This window comes from Eptatretus burgeri, chromosome 14 (assembly GCF_056783735.1).
Source record: "Eptatretus burgeri isolate ZD-2024b chromosome 14, Ebu_testis_v1, whole genome shotgun sequence".
Taxonomy (NCBI): Eukaryota; Metazoa; Chordata; class Myxini; order Myxiniformes; family Myxinidae; genus Eptatretus; species Eptatretus burgeri.
The window spans coordinates 56529995-56542494 of record NC_140974.1 but is presented as its reverse complement, the minus strand read 5'-3'; the positions used below and the strand labels follow the sequence as shown (position 1 = coordinate 56542494).

General features: G+C 51.0%; 2 non-coding genes across 2 annotated transcripts; both read left to right on the top strand.

Annotated features, from left to right (window-relative positions):
• Positions 1-1323: 1323 nt before the first annotated feature.
• On the top strand, positions 1324-1396 carry TRNAT-UGU (transfer RNA threonine (anticodon UGU)). The gene has a single exon. It is a non-coding gene; the product is annotated as a tRNA-Thr (tRNA).
• A 3891-nt stretch (positions 1397-5287) lies between these two features.
• TRNAT-UGU (transfer RNA threonine (anticodon UGU)) lies at positions 5288-5360 on the top strand. The gene has a single exon. It is a non-coding gene; the product is annotated as a tRNA-Thr (tRNA).
• Positions 5361-12500: the final 7140 nt, after the last annotated feature.

Below are 12500 nucleotides of genomic sequence, written 5' to 3'. Positions count from 1 at the left end.
CCTTTCTCAAGTTTGTTAATTTGTTCTTGATTGGTCACATGGTTTGGCGGCCAGCTTGAATTTACCTTAAAACCTTCAAACATCTTCTTCTCCAGAACACCTGATCTGATCAAGGGGAAACTTCACTCCCCTATTGCACATGAGTAGGGAATACAAGTTTGTTAATTTCTAATTGATAGGTCACATGGTTTGCCAGCCATGTTGAATTTAAGAAAAATATTAAATAATGTTTTCTCTGGAACTGCTTAACCTATCGAAGCGAAAATTTGCGTCTGTCATCCTTCCTGATATCTGCATACATGGTAAAAATTATGAGGTCACAAGTCACATAGTTTGGCCGCCATCTTAGATTGAAGGATAAATATTAATTAATGTTTACTCTGGAACCACTGCTTCTATATATGCGAAACTTCAGATTTATAATTTAGGCGACATGCGAAACAAAAGTTTAAAATTTCAACCTGATCGGCCACGCGGTTTGGCAGCCAGAATTAATTAATTATTTGAATCTGGAAGCCAGTAATAACGAAATTGAACGTTTTGTGCTGCCCGGTTCGGAACTCGTCTGTTCCGCGCCGTCTCGAAGCAGGCCTGTGTTTGTATCACCATTAAATAATGTTTTCTCTGGCACCGCTTATCCTATCAATGCAAAACTTTGCGACGATGATTTAAGTCTCATGTTGTATCAGTTGTGTCAAAGGCGGACACTTCTGGGTACCCGGTCATCACTGCCAGCAGTTATAAAGTGGCAGTTCTAGTTGGTCTTAATTTTGATTTCACCCAAATTAACTTGTTTACCATTTGTAGGTGTACATACAACATCGAGGCTCGTGTAAGAGTGAGGTTACAGACCCTTTGGGTGTTTTGAAACCTGTCCAATTGTCCACCTTGCTCACTTGCCATTGTTGAGAGAGTCATGAAGTCGGGTGAGTGCAGGAAGTCGTGAGAGTGGGGGTCGTTTTGGCAGTTGTGAGAATGGAGTGGGTCCAGGCAGTGGAGATGGTGGGGTGAGTTTTGCAAGCAGTGCTGGTGGAGACTCAGTCGTCTTTGTATGTGGAGTCAGGAATGTGATGAAGGTTCGTGCACACAACGACCTTGAAGCCACTCAGGTGGCTCCTGAGCTCAGGGGTGAGAGCACTGGTGTTGTAAACCAGGGGTCGTGAGTTCAAACCAGGTCGGCAGCAGGATCATCAGTGATATCATCACCCATCCCAGGTGGCTCTTTCGCTCAGGGGTGAGAGCACTGGTCTTGTAAACCAGGGGTCGTGAGTACAAACCAGGTAGGCAGCAGGATCATCAGTGATATCATTGCCAATCCCAGGTGGCTCCTTAGCTCAGAGGTCAGAGCACTGGTCTTGTAAACCAGGGGTCGTGAGTTCGAATCTCACAGGAGCCTGCACTTTTATTTATTGGTCCCCACCTCATGCAATTGTGATTTCAATGCTCCTGCTTCGATGTTTCCCCTTCACAGGTGTTTTTGAATCCTCGTGGAGGATCTCGAAGTCTGACTCATGTTGTTGTTATTCATCTTCTGCTTGTGGACTTTTTTGTTTCACAACCTTCAGTTTTCATCGAAACTTCCTGAAACTTGGAATATATATGTAAAAATTCCCTGCGCAGACAGTAACCATCTCCAAATTTGAAAATTCCTCCCAGAAAAGAGTTATGACGTCAAAATATCTCCGCCAATGGAAATCGCCTAAAAATTATCTCCGAAACTCGGCAAGCTTTTTGAATTCTGTTTGCGGGAATCGAACAGGGCATGAGCAGAGACGAATTACCGCACATATGATACATCACCATGACGTCATATCAATTTTTATGACGTCATTCCTATTTTTGATGACATTCCTACTTCATGACACACAAAGGCATGTGTGTGTGTGTGTGTCTGTTTGTGTGTGTGTGTGTGTGTGTGTGTGTGTGTGTGTGTGTGTGTGTGTGTGTGTGTGTGTGTGTGTGTGTGTGTGTGTGTGCGCGTATGCGTGTGTGTGTGCGTGTGTGTGTGTGTGTGTTTGTGTGTGTTTGTGTGTGTGTGTTTGTGTGTGTGTGTGTGTGTGTGTGTGTGTGTGTGTGTGTGTGTGTGTGTGTGTTTGTGTGTGTGTGTGTGTGTGCGCGCGCCCGCGCGTGTGTGTGTGTGTGTGTGCGTGTGCGTGTGTGTGTGTGTGTTTGTGTGTGTGTGTGTTTGTGTGTGTGTTTGTGTGTGTTTGTGTGTGTGTGTGTGTGTTTGTGTGTGTGTGTTTGTGTGTGTGTGTGTTTGTGTGTTTGTGTGTGTGTGTGTTTGTGTGTGTGTGTGTTTGTGTGTGTGTGTGTGTGTGCGTCTGTGTGTGTTTGTGTGTGTGTTTGTGTGTGTGTGTGTTTGTGTGTGTGTGTGCGTGTGTTTGTGTGTGTGTGTGTTTGTGTGTGTGTGTGTGTGTGTGTGTGTGTGTGTGTGTGTGTGTGTGTGTGTGTGGGTGTGCGTGAGTGTGTGTGTGTGTGTGTGAGTGTGGGTCTTCTCTCGTGCTGCTTTCTTCTTGGGACGACGGTGCAGTAATTGGTCTTAATTTTGATTGCACCCAAATTAACTTGTTTACCATTTGCAGGTGTACATACAACATCGAGGCTCGTGTGAGAGTGAGGTTACAGACCCTTTGGGTGTTTTCAAACCTGTCCAATTGTCCACCTTGCTCACTTGCCCTTTTTAAAATATAGAACGAAGAGATGGTCCTGATGTCATGTCTGAAATGAGCTTTGAAAGATAATGAGGTGAAAGTGGGGGGGGTGGGTGCAGTTGGTGGTTTTGGTGTGACCTCAGTGCCAGCAGTGTTGAGGATGGAGTGATTCAGGCAGTGGTGATGTGGACTCGGTCGTCTTTCGATGTGGATTGTGTGAACACAACGGCCATGAACCTGTTCTCATGACATATCAATGGATGTTTATATTATCTCTTCACTTGAGATGGAGCAGATGGGACAGTCAACTTGAGGGTCTTTCAAAAGGAAATGTCCTTTCTGATGAAATCATCTGCCAGGTCCACAGCAGGACCATCATCGTCATTCACACAAATCCAAAGTGGCTCTTTATCTCAGGGTTTAGAGCACTGGTCTAATAAACCAGGGGTCATGAGTTCAAATCTCACAAGAGCCTACACTTTTACTAGTTCGTCACACATCACACAGCAGGAACATTGAATGTCCCCATTCATCCTTTTGTTAAATTTACTGATGAAATTCATTGTGCTATCACACAGTTATATATTTAATCTGCACTAGTGTGTCTGTCCATCCATTTGTGTAGGGGCTTCTCAGTTTCGGGCGGAGCTTCCCTCATTCAGGGATGGAGTTCAAAATCAAATCGCCGCCATTTTGTTCCCTTTGTTTCACCTCTTTTGTGAGACTCACACTTTCTTCCACTCTCACGGTTTTATCTCAACTCCAATTCGATATCTGATTTCTTTTTTTTGTCCTCACTAAGATGGTGTAAGTTTCGGAAACAAAAACAGGAATAAAATTTTCGTTTTTAGCCCAAAATACATTTTCAGTGAAATTTAGGCCTGAAATATAAAACCCATTCAAACTCACTCTCGGCTTCATCTTAACTCTAATTCACGTTCGAATTTCATTTGTTGTCGTCCTTAAGATGGTTCAAGTTTCAGTTTCAGCAAAAGGTGAAGAAATAGGACGAACATTGGTGTTTCCAACCAATAATCATTTCAGTAAACGTGTTCAATGTGTCTGGGTGGGACGTGATGTTGGGAGGGGAGTTATCATTATGTTACCTTTTTATCATCGTTACCTTTTGAAGAAACAAAGGTATATTTTGATTCCAACTCATGCAAAGAAAACGAAATAATGCATGTCAGCGATCTATTATACACCGCCCAAAGATAGTCCGCTTTCTTCATGCAGAGGAAAGAATATCAGGAAATCTTTAATAAAAAATAAAACTTTTGGTTTTCACATGAGTTTTCAAGGCGAATCGTGTGCAAGTCCAGGAGTTATAAACAAACTGTATTTCACATGTGCTTGGACACGTAATTCACAACTTCGAGGTGAAATAAATAAACATTAGAAGAAGAATTCCCGAGAGATATTTTCTAGTTCTTATTTTATAAGTTCTGTTGACGTTCACTTTAAAGAAGTTTATCTACGAAGAATGTCCCTTCGTGTGCTCTCCCTGAATGAACTGTAATGATATTGTGAATTTTCTGATTGCTTGTTTGCCTGAATTCACCTGGCCTGGACGTGTTGTGTGCACGTGACAAATAATCTGGCAGTTGGCAAGGTGATCCCATCGTGTGTGACGTCATCAAATGAAGGAAAAAAAAAGTATTCACCGACAAGGGCGGAAATCATGCCCAGACACACCGCCCTCAACACTCTTCCCAAGGACTTTCCCAGTTGACCTGTATTCTTTCGACAGTCATCACAATAAAATGTTTCATTCTTGAGGCGAAGTCACAATAAAAGGTTGCAAGTCTTCGGTACTCTTTGATCCCAGTCACACAAGTAGAAAGCACGTGTGTTGAATCAGGATGACGTCGACATGATGACGTCACACAACTTAAGCATTGTAAAAGTGAAGTATTTCAAGGAATCAAACAATGCATTTTCTTATTTTATCGCCTGCCAGGATAGCTCAGACTCTCCAAGCATTGCACATTCCACTTTGAGCTACCTTTCCAGGGTTGGAATCCCAACCCAGCCATTGACCACCTCCCTGGCGTTGGGCAAGCAGGACGAGACATCATTCAGAGGGAAGTTAAACTGAAGGATTCGAGGCGTTCCGTTTGGAACCGCCATTCGCAAAATTAATGGAAGAATGAGGGAACACAATGAAACAGCTGATGAACGTCATAATGGGTTTTAATGGGAAACAGAGAGAAAAACAATGAGGCGAGAGAATGAGATGTCTGAACGAACTTGTTTAACATTTGTGGGGAAACATACAAGATGGAGGTTCGTGTGAGAGTGAAGTTACAGACACTAAGGGAACTTTCAAACTTGGTGAGAGTGGGGTGAGTGCAGCCGGTGGTTTTGGTGTGAACTGTGCAGGCAGTGGGAGTGTGGTCCACTGGTCTCAGCCATCTTTGTACATGGAAACAGGAATGTGATGAAGGTGCAAGCGCACAACCACTGAGTGGCTGTTCTTGTGACATATCAATGGATGTTGAAATTCAATCTTCACTGGGATGGAGCAGAGGGGACAGCCAGCTTCAGGCTCTTTTCCAAAGGTGTTGTCCTTTTTGATGAAATCCTTTGTCAGGTGAACAACATGATCACCATCGACCAAAGTGATCAGTCAGCATGGCTCCTTAGCTCAGGGGTTAGAGCACTGGTCTTGTAAACCAGGGGTCATGAGTTCAAATCTCATAGGGGCCTAAACTTTTATTTATTTATTTATTGCTGACATGTCACGCAGCAGGAACATTGAATGTCCCCAAAGGTCATTTTGCTGATGCAATTCATTCTCTGTTAAATTATTGTTTCGATAACAGAATGTGGGGAACAAAATGGAAAGGGGGAAACACCATCAGAATGGAAGTGATGCTGAGATCACTGAGATTGAGATGACATCAAGAATGGCAAGGTGTGAGGGAAGGGCTGCATCCGAAAGGTGAGAGCAGGACTCCATCAAGCTGCAGATGAAGTCCCACTCGGTTGTCGTTTGGAAGTATATTCTGCCCAAGAAAGATCATGGCTGATGGTGAACCCCAAAGTTTGTGTGACTTCACCTTTTTAAGTGGTTTGTTCGGGAAGTCAAGGGGAGACTTTGCCAGATGGTCCTTTTGGAGAGACAGGATGAGAGTGTCGGATTTGTTGTGGTTGAAAGACAAATTCCAAGTGTTGCATCAGTTCCTTATTCTCTCAAGGTCTGCAGAGAGTGAAGCGGCGGCTGCCTGCCTGTCTCAAGGATAATAAATCACACGGCAGAGGGTGGAATCATCAGAAAAGGGATTGGCAATCTCTCTTGGGAATCACAATTCGATCGTTGATGAAGATGAGGAACAAGACTGAGCAAAAGAACCTGCCATGGGGCACTCCCACCTTGACAGGGAGAGGAGATGAGAGGATCCTGTTGAGAGCTACACACCAACAACGGTAGTGGATGAAGTCAATGATCCATGATGGCAAAGGGCCGTTGGATGCCACAAACAGAGAGTTTGGAGATGAAGGTCGTGTGCCAGACTGCATCACATGCTTGAGACATGTCCAGAGAGATCGTCCTGATGTCATGTCTTAGATTGAGGGCTTCCATCCATTGTTGAGAGAGTCATGAAGTCGGGTGAGTGCAGGAAGTCGTGAGAGTGGGGGTCGTTTTGGCAGTTGTGAGAATGGAGTGGGTCCAGGCAGTGGAGATGGTGGGGTGAGTTTTGCAAGCAGTGCTGGTGGAGACTCAGTCGTCTTTGTATGTGGAGTCAGGAATGTGATGAAGGTTCGTGACGAGCAGGACGAGACAAGCAGGACGAGACATCATTCAGAGGGAAGTTAAACTGAAGGATTCGAGGCGTTCCGTTTGGAACCGCCATTCGCAAAATTGATGGAAGAATGAGGGAACACAAGGAAACAGCTGATGAACGTCATAATGGGTTTTAATGGGAAACAGAGAGAAAAACAATGAGGCGAGAGAATGAGATGTCTGAACGAACTTGTTTACCATTTGTGGGGAAACATACTGTAGTGTCGTGATAGAGATGCTTAGCAGGCAGACACGAGCGGGGGAACAGTCGAGCCGGGCTGTGTTGCCCAAGCGCGAGCGCGGGCGTACTTTGCCCACAGCTCTCCTTTATTACGTACTCAGTACACTCACGAGCCGTGGCGACTACGGCATCCACTACAACGCCTCAGGCGGCACGCACTACTTATATCCCTGGCAGACACGATGACCACGCCGACCGACTCCCCCACCACCATGCCCTGCCCCGCAGGCCCGCAGGCTATACCACACTCCTCCCCCCTAAAACCATGATTATTAAATGATCACCATCATAATAAGCATAAACAGCACGAAATACCACGGTATAAAGCAGACAAGGTACAAAAAAGAAGCAGCATAGCATAAAAGCACATCACATCATATAATGTGTCGATGCGAGCGAGTGGAGCAGCAACGGCCAGGTTCCGAAGACGGAGGCGCACAAAGCACCCACCAAACTCTGACCGCGTCACCGATATGAAGCAGCAAGGCGAGAAGCACAGCAGCGCTACGCAGCAAAAACGCCCCCAGGCGGCTCACGCTTACACGGCCTTTGCCGAGGTCGCGGCGACCTCCCGAGCAAACCTCCCCCGCCACCATCAAACGCCTCCGGCCCACAAGGCGGCACCTCTTCCCCAGCCAGACCTGAAACAGATAAACCTTCCGAGGCCGGACCCCCGCTGTCTGGAACCCGCGGCGCCACCGCCAGACCCGACTGACCTTGGTGGGGGCGCTGAACAGCGCCCTTGGCTGAAGCAACAAACACTCCACAACAACCCACGCACCACAATCAGTTGAGATTCCACCGCATGGCCAAAACGGCCTTGAGCGAACCCAGGGAGCCGCGCCCCAGGCGCCAGGCACGTCTGACCTTGCTGAAAGCAGAGGTGGGGGAAACGCCGACCAGCGCACGAGTCCCGGCTTCGAGTCGATCTCCGAGACCCCCACGGCAGTTAGACGGTCGCAACTCCATCCAAACCACACTTTAACTACAGGCTCGTCATAAATCAATCGGAACAGCACTGGAACCATTGCAAACTCATTTTTCCGTACAGCGCGTTCTTTTGATAAAATCCCAGCACCTGACAAAACAACTACCCGTGGCCTGGGGCAACTGGAGGTCAATAAACCGTCTTTATTCACCCCCACCGCTCCCAAAGCCCCCACATCACATTGATCATAATACAAATCCCATCGATTGATCTCAGCCAAACCTATCCTCACACATGAACTGTTGGCATTTATTTCAACAACGTTAAACCGCATCACTCGAGCAATGAAAAACAAATATGCAATGAACAGCAACCCATAACCCACATCACGAGTTCGTCTCTTGGTTGTTGACTCGATGTTGTGACTCGCGACTTCCTTTAACCCCACCGGCTCACCGCAACCCGTCGAAGCTGCCCAAACAATACAGGCGCACCTCGCACCATGAACGCAGCCGACGCGCGAGAGCTCATCGCGAGAGCTGGCACGGCTCCCGCTGCTTCCGCACCGCACACCACCGCTGCAGGCAGCAACGAACGGCCGCTCCCGTTGCATCGATGCGGCTCCCGCCGTCAGAACCTCGCCCTCGAGTCTCGACGAAAGCATCGAAGAGAGCACCGGCACACCTGGAGGTACGAACTGGAGATCCAGCCCGAGGTGCGCCAGCCAGTCCCGACCCAAAAGGACGGGCCCCTCCCCTCGCACCACGAACCTCGGAAGCACAACCCGCTGGCCCCGCTGGGCAATCACGACGTGCGCCCTGCCAACCGCCGGCTGCGCTTCATCGGCACACGCGTGCGATGCGATGGCAGCACGAGTGGACTCAACTCGACACCCGATCAGTGCCCTGATCACTTTGACCTTCCCTGGCATCGGCCCTGTCACTATCGGACCAACTGAAACCAGGCTCAACATGGGCAGCATCAGTGCCCCGGTCACCTCAACCTCCCCTGCCACTGATCTTGTCACCTCCGGATCAATTGGAAGCAGGTCTAACACCGGCAGCATCTCCCGCTCCGGGTCGCTGGAATCTCTGTGCCCAGGCCGCAAAACTCGATCCGGGGCGTTACCGTGTACGCCATGCACCGAACACCGCACCGGCAGTAGGTCTCGACCCGGAACGGAAGGATCGCTTCGCACTTCGCACTTTGCAATGACTGTCATGATGGGCGATGACTCTCGGCACACACACCGTAGACGCCCCCGAGTGCTCAGACCGCCTTCCGAGTGATCGTATCGCAAAAGCCGTCCAGGACCCGCGCCGCAGACCGTGCGCGCGGCCGTACGCGCCTGGCACATCGTGCTGACCTCCGGACCACCTGCTGCGCACCGACCATCGTGACCCCGGACATTCTTCAGAGCTTGCGCGACGTCCAACGCCGCGTTCGAGCCGAACTGCGTGTCCTCGTTCTTTAGCCGTGGCCTTGCAGAAATCATTCCCCGGATTTGTCGTGCCTCAATAAAACGAACACTGAGTGCGGCCGTTGCCCACTCGACGTGGCCGAAGTCGACTCCGACGAAGGCGGGCACGCGTTCGTGGGCCGTGCACCGACCTTCTGCCATGCTCGCGCTGGCGAGACCCTTGGCTCCGTAGCCTGGAACCGCATGGGTTATTCGCTGCCGCCCTGCACACGCCGATCCGAAGATCCTCGTCAGCCAACTGTGGTGTCGTGATAGAGATGCTTAGCAGGCAGACACGAGCGGGGGAACAGTCGAGCCGGGCTGTGTTGCCCAAGCGCGAGCGCGGGTGTACTTTGCCCGCAGCTCTCCTTTATTACGTACTCAGTACACTCACAAGCCGGGCGACTACGGCATCACTACAATGCCTCAGGCGACACGCACTACTTATATCCCTGGCAGACACGATGACCACGCCGACCACGCCCCCACAACCATGCCCTGCCCCGCAGGCCCGCAGGCTATACCACACTCCTCCCCCCTGAAACCATGATTATTAAATGATCACCATCATAATAAGCATAAACAGCACGAAATACCACGGTATAAAGCAGACGAGGTACAAAAAGAAGCAGCATAGCATAAAAGCACATCACATCATAGAATGTGTTGATGCGAGCAAGTGGAGCAGCAACGGCCAGGTTCCGAAGACGGAGGTGCACAAAGCACCCACCAAACTCTGACCGCGTCACCGATATGAAGCAGCAAGGCGAGAAGCACAGCAGCACTACGCTGCAAAAACGCCCCCAGGCGGCTCACGCTTACACGGCCTTTGCCGAGGTCGCGGCGACCTCCCGAGCAAACCTCCCCCGCCACCATCAAATGCCTCCGGCCCACAAGGCGGCACCTCTTCCCCAGCCAGACCTGAAACAGATAAACCTTCCGAGGCAGGACCCCCGCTGTCTGGAACCCGCGGCTCCACCGCCAGACCCGACTGACCTTGGTGGGGGCGCTGAACAGCGCCCTTGGCTGGAAGCAACAAACACTCCACAACAACCCACGCACCACAATCAGTTGAGATTCCACCGCATGGCCAAAACGGCCTTGAGCGAACCCAGGGAGCTGCGCCCCAGGCGCCAGGCACCATCTGACCTTGCTGAAAGCAGAGGTGGGGGTAACGCCGACCAGCGCACGAGTCCCGGCTTCGAGTCGATCTCCGAGACCCCCACGGCAGTTAGACGGTCGCAACTCCATCCAAACCACACTTTAACTACAGGCTCGTCATAAATCAATAGGAACAGCACTGGAACCATTGCAAACTCATTTTTCCGTACAGCGCGTTCTTTTGATAAAATCCCAGCACCTGACAAAACAACTACCCGTGGCCTGGGGCAACTGGAGGTCAATAAACCGTCTTTATTCGCCCCCACCGCTCCCAAAGCCCCCACATCACATTGATCATAATACAAATCCCATCGATTGATCTCAGCCAAACCTATCCTCACACATGAACTGTTGGCATTTATTTCAACAACGTTAAACCGCATCACTCGAGCAATGAAAAACAAATATGCAATGAACAGCAACCCATAACCCACATCACGAGTTCGTCTCTTGGTTGTTGACTCGATGTTGTGACTCGCGACTTCCTTTAATGCCACGGGCTCACCGCAACCCGTCGAAGCTGCCCAAACAATACAGGCGCACCTCGCACCATGAACGCAGCCGACGCGCGAGAGCTCTTCGCGAGAGCTGGCACGGCTCCCGCTGCTTCCGCACCACACACCACCGCTGCAGGCAGCAACGAACGGCCGCTCCCGTTGCATCGATGCGGCTCCCGCCGCCAGAACCTCGCCCTCGGGTCTCGACGAAAGCATCGAAGAGAGCACCGGCACACCTGGAGGTACGAACTGGAGATCCAGCCCGAGGTGCGCCAGCCAGTCCCGACCCAAAAGGACGGGCCCCTCCCCTCGCACCACGAACCTCGGAAGCACAACCGGCTGGCCCCGCTGGGCAATCACGACGTGCGCCCCGCCAACCGCCGGCAGCGCTTCACCGGCACACGCGTGCGATGCGATGGCAGCACGAGTGGACTCAACTCGACACCCGATCAGTGCCCCGATCACTTCGACCTTCCCTGGCATCGGCCCTGTCACTATCGGACCAACTGAAACCAGGCTCAACATGGGCAGCATCAGTGCCCCGGTCACCTCAACCTCCCCTGCCACTGATCTTGTCACCTCCGGATCAATTGGAAGCAGGTCTAACACCGGCAGCATCTCCCGCTCCGGGTCGCTGGAATCTCTGTGCCCAGGCCGCAAAACTCGATCTGGGGCGTTACCGTGTACGCCATGCACCGAACACCGCACCGGCAGTAGGTCTCGACCCGGGACGGAAGGATCGCTTCGCACTTCGCACTTTGCAATGACTGTCATGATGGGCGATCACTCTCGGCACACACACCGTAGACGCCCCCGAGTGCTCAGACCGCCGTCCGAGTGATCGTATCGCAAAAGCCGTCCAGGACCCGCGCCGCAGACCGTGCGCGCGGCCGTAAGCGCCTGGCACATGGTGCTGACCTCCGGACCACCTGCTGCGCACCGACCATCGTGACCCCGGACATTCTTCAGAGCTTGCGCGACGTCCAACGCCGCGTTCGAGCCGAACTGCGTGTCCTCGTTCTTTAGCCGTGGCCTTGCAGAAATCATTCCCCCGATTTGTCGTGCCTCAATAAAACGAACACTGAGTGTGGCCGTTGCCCACTCGACGTGGCCGAAGTCGACTCCGACGAAGGCGGGCACGCGTTCGTGGGCCGTGCACCGACCTTCTGCCATGCTCGCGCTGGCGAGACCCTTGGCTCCGTAGCCTGGAACCGCATGGGTTATTCGCTGCCGCCCTGCACACGCCGATCCGAAGATCCTCGTCAGCCAACTGTGGTGTCGTGATAGAGATGCTTAGCAGGCAGACACGAGCGGGGGAACAGTCGAGCCGTGCTGTGTTGCCCAAGCGCGAGCGCGGGTGTACTTTGCCCGCAGCTCTCCTTTATTACGTACTCAGTACACTCACAAGCCGGGCGACTACGGCATCACTACAACTCCTCAGGCGGCGCGCACTACTTATATCCCTGGCAGACACGATGACCACGCCGACCACTCCCCCACAACCATGCCCTGCCCCGCAGGCCCGCAGGCTATACCACACATACAAGATGGAGGTTCGTGTGAGAGTGAAGTTACAGACACTTAGGGAACTTTCAAACTTGGTGAGAGTGGGGTGAGTGCAGCCGGTGGTTTTGGTGTGAACTGTGCAGGCAGTGGGAGTGTGGTCCAATGGTCTCAGCCATCTTTGCACATGGAAACAGGAATGTGATGAAGGTGCATGCGCACAACCACTGAGTGGCTGTTCTTGTGACATATCAATGGATGTTTAAATTCAAT